The sequence below is a fragment of the Pinus tabuliformis genome, chromosome J (assembly GCF_031772625.1).
Source record: "Pinus tabuliformis cultivar Carrire ecotype Pingquan chromosome J, CPIR1, whole genome shotgun sequence".
NCBI lineage: Eukaryota > Viridiplantae > Streptophyta > Pinopsida > Pinales > Pinaceae > Pinus > Pinus tabuliformis.
This window is the reverse complement of record NC_142295.1, coordinates 120,889,549-120,896,888: the sequence shown is the minus strand read 5'-3', so window position 1 is coordinate 120,896,888 and position 7,340 is coordinate 120,889,549.

The following is a 7,340-nucleotide window of genomic DNA, read 5'->3' as shown; positions in this document are numbered from 1 at the left end:
TAATCAATATTTTTCCCAACTCTTACTCTTATTGTTTCAAAAATATCTTTATAAATTTGTAAATTTTACAACAAAAAATAATAATATTTTTTAAAATATATTTTATATATAATAATATAAAATATAAATTCACTAAATTTTATATTTTGGTTTATTTTTGAATTATGTAATTTTTTTAAATTTATAATTTTAAAATATATATAAAATCATTTTAACATTTCTATTTAAAAATAATTTATTTAAAAACTAATCACTTTATTCAATCATATAAAAAAAGTTATCTTTAAAATACTATAATCTACTATATAAAAAAACTAAAACTTAATAATATTAAAACATCCCTGAATTCTTATCATATTTAGGTCGATAGACTTTTCTTTTGAATCAGGGCACCTCCCATTTTAATCTACCCTTCTCTTCTTCGGTCGACATTTGTGCTCACCCTCCTCCTCTCTTCTTAAAAATTGTGCACCAATATTTTGGCCCACCCTCCTCTCAGCTTAACAGTTGTGCACCAATATTTTTACGTTGTATTAGGCGCACCATCGTTTCCAGCGGATACACCTATTGTTTCTGGTCACAGCATTTCCGGAAGAGTGGCTCCAACACTATGGCCGATGCACCTGCTTTTTCCAGTGGTAGCATTTCCAGAAGAGTGGCTCCAACCCTATGCAAAAGTGAGAATGAGCTTTACGATGCACTACAAATTGTCTGTCAATTTTTACGGTAACCCAAACTAATTTAGTACACTCCTGGCCGATTTTGTGAATGATCCAATTGCCATTGGAGCATTTCATGCTACTCAGAAAGGAATTCTGGTTGTATCCTCTGTAAGAAATGACGAACCTGATTCTCAAACAGTCGTAAATACTGCGCCATGGATTTTTATAGTTGGAGCGACCTCAATCGACTGGGAATTCCTATCAAACGTTGTGTTAGGCAACGGTAAGATTATTGAGGTGAGAACAGGGAAAAACAAACCCAAAAGTATTATGTTTCTTCATTTTACACAACAATTAGTACTTTCATTTGTTCAACATTTTGCTAATAGATTCGGCCAATATTCAAGAGCATGCCCTGTTTTTACAGAGATAACAGTGAGAATTTCATGCTTGTTGTTAATGGTATTAAAGACTATTTAATAAAGAAGTCGACTAAACCTGCAATAAAATGCAGTTTTGTGTCAATTTCTCGAATTGGGGCAACAATTTTGGAAATCAAACAGATGTAGATAGGTTCTATAACAAACATTTTGTAAAATGCATATTTTAATTTCAGAAAGCACCAGAACCCTTGGTACACCCGAGCACAGCTGCGATTGGGACCATAGCCTTGTGCAGAAGCTCTGTAAAAATGGATTTGATAAAATCTTAAAGCCTGAAATCGTAGCTCAGGTCGTTAGCGCTCAAAGAGATCTCGATGTCGCACTAGGGTTCTTCAATTGGACTTCCGAGCAACCTAATTATAGGCACAATAATGTTAATTACGGAGCTATGATTCAATTATTAGGTCTTGCAAAGAAATTTGATGCCCTAAACAATTTACTCGAGGAAATAAGGAAGTCTAGGTGTCTAATCTCTTTGTATCCATTTAATTTTTGGTTAAGAATCTATATCAGAAGTGGGAGATTTCAAGATGCAATGCAAGCATATGATCATATGGGGAACCTAGGGTTGAAATCATATGATTATGCTTTTAGTTGGATTATTGAGGCTTTCATCTGGGCAAATGTTGACACCTAATCTTTGTGATTGGGTGAATTTATGTAAATAAATAAATTTGAAATATGAATAGTCATCGGGAGATGAACTGAACAGTCTCTGCCTCATGTATATAACGAACACCTACCTGATAGAATAGAACACACAAATCATTTTTGCCTTATGGAGTTACTGCATGGCCTGACATGGTATCAGAGCCAGCTCCATTTTTTTAGCTTTGATGCCCTTTGTAACTCCCTATTCTGCTCCTCTGCTCTCCATTCAAAATAGTTGTCCATACAAAACGCTGCCAATTCATAAACGTTCACCTGAACGCTGCTAGCCTGCTCCATGTATTCTGAACGCTCCCTGTTCACCTGAACGCTGCTAGCCTGCTCCATGTAGCCTGGACGCTGCCTGTTCACCTGAATGTTGGTAGCCTGCTCCACGTATTCTCTGCTAAAACATTCCTCTGCTACAACCCAGCCATATCCTTTGTAGTGTCTGGCGCAGCATTTGGACAGACCATGTATTGAATGCGTTGTTACGCTGCTCTCTGGTGTCAAGGCGCTGCATATTGCGCTGCTCCTCAGTGCGGAAATACTTTCTGCGGCTTTCAGAAAGCTGAGTACAAGGCGGCAAGCAAAACAAGGTGATCCCTTTCCTTTTGGAAATCTGGAAAATAATTTTACTTCCTCCAAGGTCGTTTGTTTATGGAATGAAGACTTCAGGTCCTTTGCCCACAATCAGTTCGAACTATTTGCAGTTTTTTCTTATATTCGTCGCGCAAATTTCCCTGCCATCACCGTAGCTTGTCTCTGGCTTTTGTTTGATCTCCGTTTTGACAAGAGACTTAGACTAGTGGGCATCCTGATACAGCCCACACCATTGTTTTCTATTGTGAACACTGTGACAGCAAAAGCGCTTAGCAGTGATGGCAGGAACCCTTAGAGACCACAGGGAGTTGTAATTTTGATTTCCTAGAAAGAAACCCATGTTGTCTATTTCGAACAATGTGTGTCCATGCATGAGAATTTTAGTGAGGCGTACAACATTACTGTAAACGTTGAAGGGTTTAGATTTTGGGCGAGGGTTTCATGATGCATGTCATCCTTCTTCAATTTTGAACTTTCCAAGTAATTTTGACCTTTCTTCTCCGTAACAAAAAAAAAAAAATTACCACTAGAAGTACAATTTTACAGTATATTGGCAGAACTATTTTTCTATCAGCAAAAGTATTTTTTACAGAATGCATTCAATCATATCCATGGTGGGAATAGTTCTCACTGGCAAGGAGAACTATCCTGAATGGTCCCGGATGATAGAACACACCCTCATTTTCAATGAGTTGTGGAAAGGAGTGTGTGTCTGAGACGGAGACAATGAACTAGTACAGCCTACCTCAGACAAAGAGCTCCTCATTTGGGAAAACAAGAATAGCAAAGCTTATGCATTAATCACAGCATCTGTAAATGAAGAGGTGAGTCGCCATATTTCGTCATATTCAACTGCCTTTGAAACCTTACAAAATCTTAAAGAACTCTATGACTCACATTCTGCACTTGAAGTTGTTCAACTCATGATTAAACTCTTCACTCTTGAACTGCAAAATAATGATCCTCTTGCTCTTGCATCTGAAGTTAAGTATATAATGCATGATATCAAATCCACTAAGGTTGAATTGGATATTCTTCTTATTGCTTTTCTCAAGACATTTTATCCTACTTACTCCAATTATCTTGAGTCATTGCAAGCAAATGGAAATCTCAAAGATATAACCTTTGACTCTCTTGTGAAAAAGTTTGTTGAAAGAGAGAAAGCTTTTGGAAAGAAGACAGCCCCTGAATCTTCTAAAGAGGTTGTGTGCCTTGCTCATAAAGAAAAGAATCCTGCTCAAGATTCTACAAGAGGAAGAGGTGGTTGAAGAGGAAGAGGAATATATTTCAAAGGCAGGGGGGCAGACATTCTGAAGGAGAAAAGGCAGATTTGTACTGTATTCACTGCAAAAGAAATGATCACATGATGCCTCTACATGCAAGCTACCATGGGACAAAATTGAGCAGAAAAGAAACCAACAGAAAGGTAAAACTGATGATACAGACAAAGGTAAAGCACCTGGATCCTCTCACTATGTTGTGGCACAATGTAATATTGGAGTAAATGAAGATTTATTTAATGTTTCACTTGCTTCTTGGAAAAATGATTGGTTGTTTGATTCAGGAGCAACTTGCCACATGACTCATAGAAAAGATTTTTTTGAAGATTTCACTGACAATGTTGATGGAGCAGTATACTTTGAAGATCAATCAAAAATCAAGCCATCAGGGCTTGGCACAATCAGGCTTAAACTGCCTGGTCTTCCAGACTTTCTTCTGCATCATGTTCTATATCTCCCACGGCTCAAGAGAAACTTGTTGTCCTTGGTCCACATCCGCTAGCGAGGTCACTCCATTCATATGTTTGATGGCAAGCTTGAGGTAAGAAAAGCATCTGACCACTCACTTGTCATGAGGGGAATAGAAGAAGGAATGCTTCTCAAGCTGCAAGGAACCTCTGCTCATGCACAACATTTCTCATACATGTTAGCCTCTCTCATAAAACAATAATAAATCCAAAAATAAATTAATTAATTAAATATTCCAAGTTAGGAATTTGTGCCTAACTCTTGGGTTGTTCCTCTAAGATAGGAGTTAGTTTAGGTCACTCCTATATTGGTGTGTGTCTGGTGAGAAATTATCTCAACCAAAGGAGAAATTATCTCAACCAAAAGTGTCTAAGATAGCACGCACTATTTTGAGAACATTGTCTCTCATCTATTTATTTGTAACACTATATTCAATTATTTAATGAATGTGTAATGAGAGAGAAGCATGTGGCTTCAGCCTTTTTCCGCCAATATTTTGTGTGTAGTTTTTATGTGTGCTTAATCTTTTGCCTGAGTTAATTTATTTTTTCAATATGTGGTATCAGAGTTGTTATGGTTCTTAGGCCCTATTAAGCAAAGTGCATGCAGTGTAGTGATATGTCGATATTGTGTGGATCATATCAGTGTGAAGATCTTTTGATTCTTTTGTGATTAGTGCCAATGGTGGAGACTGGGATTGTGCATATGGCAGATCGATCTTTCACGTGGAGCGGAGCGGAGAGGAGAGGAGCCGAGGCGCAGAGCGGACTTGCGAAAAGATTTGAATAGAAATGGCCAGGATTAAGGTTCATGAGCTCCGCAACAAGAGCAAATCAGAGCTGTTAAGCCAGCTCAAGGAGCTCAAGGCTGAGCTTGCTGTTGAGAAATCGACTGTGCATTCAAACACTGTATTCTTTTTACGCAGTTTCTTTGTAGTTTTCTAAGCAAATCGTGAAGTTGAATATGGTTTCAGAAGTAAATCTATGTGAGCAGGAATCTGCATCGAAGTGTTGAAGACTCTGCATCGAAGTGAGGAAGGAATGTTGTCGTCGTTTCGATATTTGGCTATTTTCCATTCGCCATTTCCAGATTTGTGTATCAGTAGTCTGCTCAATACCAGATGAGACCCTATTGTTTTATGCATGCTAGCGTTTCTTCTGCACAAAATCGCTCTTTGGAAGATTCTGAGACACAGAATAACAAGCCCACATCGGCTTTCTTTGAAACTTCCCTGGGAATTGCAGATGCGAGACAATGTCGGGCCTCTGTCCATCCTCTGTTTCTGTGGTTTCGATAGAGCCTGAATAAGAAATTTTGAAGCAAGAGAACAAGTTGAAGGTAAGTTTGATGAAGTTATTACAATTCTTATCAAAATATCTTTCTGTGCTATCTACACTCCCGGAGGTGCGGATGAATGGAGTGCAATAGTGTTCCTTTGCTCTGTAGCCCAACTGTTTTTTTTTTCACCATTGGCAAACCTGCAAAGCCTCCGCTGCCTGGTCACCAGCCTTGAGATAATCAACCTTGTAAGTCGGCTTGATAGAAAAATCCCATCGTTGCTTGGTGTTGCCATCAAGAAATTCGTTGTCATCATTTTTCCTTCGAAATCATTCAAACGGTCGCTTTGAGAGCAGTCCAAATTCATCATTAATGGTCAAGGCTCGAGGTTTCCATTGCTAACGAGAAGGATAGGAAACAGTTCTATTTGTTTTTTTCCTTACAGATTTGACTGCGAAGATTCTGAGCGCGGCACTCCGAAAATCTGCAAGTGTTGGTGACTGGCTTTATGAACAGAGACAAGCAGTTGCTGCACAGGTACCTAAGGATCCTCCTGTCGATACTACAATACCTGTAGCAGTTCTTGCTCCATATCTTCAGAATCTTTTGCAGCAAACTATCTCCCAGCAAGAGCAAATTGTTAATTTGATGACAAGCGTATATCAAGCTGAAGCAATCAATCCTGGTCAGCAATCAGGAAAATGGTCTACACAAATCAGAAATGGCATCAATGAGTCTGCAGTTGAGACAGCAACAGAAAGAGAGCGACTATTACTAGCAAAAATTGCGGAACTGCAATCCAAGATCGTAAGTTTAACAGAGGAACTGCATGCAGTCAGACTAAAATCTACTCAGTTACAGCGGCAGTTGAGTTTTGTTTCCAGTCGGGAGGAAGAAGATAGGATTCAAAAAGAGCGAAAAGAAAAAGTAGACACCTGATTCATTTGCAAATTCTTCATATTCCTGCCATTTGTGAAGGAAGCTAAAGTTGTAGGGCTGTGTTGAAGATCTGGATACAATGGTCCACTAAAAATGTTTCACTTCTTAGTGGTGTTTTAACTCTGTATTACCCTTCATTATTTGGTAAACATGAATGGACCAGAAAGCAGAGCACCATGCACGGGAGCCTATGTTTGCGTCACTACAACAAATGATCAAAGTTTTCAACATCGGTATTCTACCTCAACAATCAAATTCACTCAATACAATCAAGTGCATGAATCTGCAGACTCCAGCATTTCAAAGCAATGTCTACATCACTACAATCAAGTTAATGAATCTGTAAACTTCAACATTTCAGAGCACATTCTACATCAACATTATTGAACTTGTAACCAAACTCAAATTACATTGAATTGTAAGGGTGCATTCTCGGTTGAAACCGACACCCAAGTCTTGAATTGAGTCAAATTGAATTCATTGTAGTGAATCATTGAAATCATTGTAAGCTTTTTTGGGTTCATTTTCGATAGTGTTCGACACCCTTCCTTTAAAGCACAATCAAGTGAGTCCATGAGTTTTAACGTCAAATGAAACAAACAACAAGTTCACATCTCCTGCAAGCGAGCGTGAGTATTCATTCAAGCAATTTACATCAAAATAATACAAAGTTCAGACCTTCAAGCGAGCCAGAATGAAGTTCATTACAGCAACCATCAAAGCAACCAAATAAGTTCAACTCTAACACCAATCAAGCAAGTTGAGATCGACATCAAGCGAGCGTGGCTATTCATTCAAGTGAGTGTGAAGTCATTCATGCAAATACGATCATCATCAAGCGAGCGTGAATTCCAGAGTTTAAGCAAGAAAGTTCTACAACTCTAGCAAGTGTTCCCAGCAAGTGCAATAAGCAACAAATCAAGTGAGCGTGCCATTCAAGTCCCATAGCAAGCGAGCCTGTCATTCAAGTAACAAAATCAAGTGAAATAGTTCAAAGCACGACATCTACGACAAGAGAG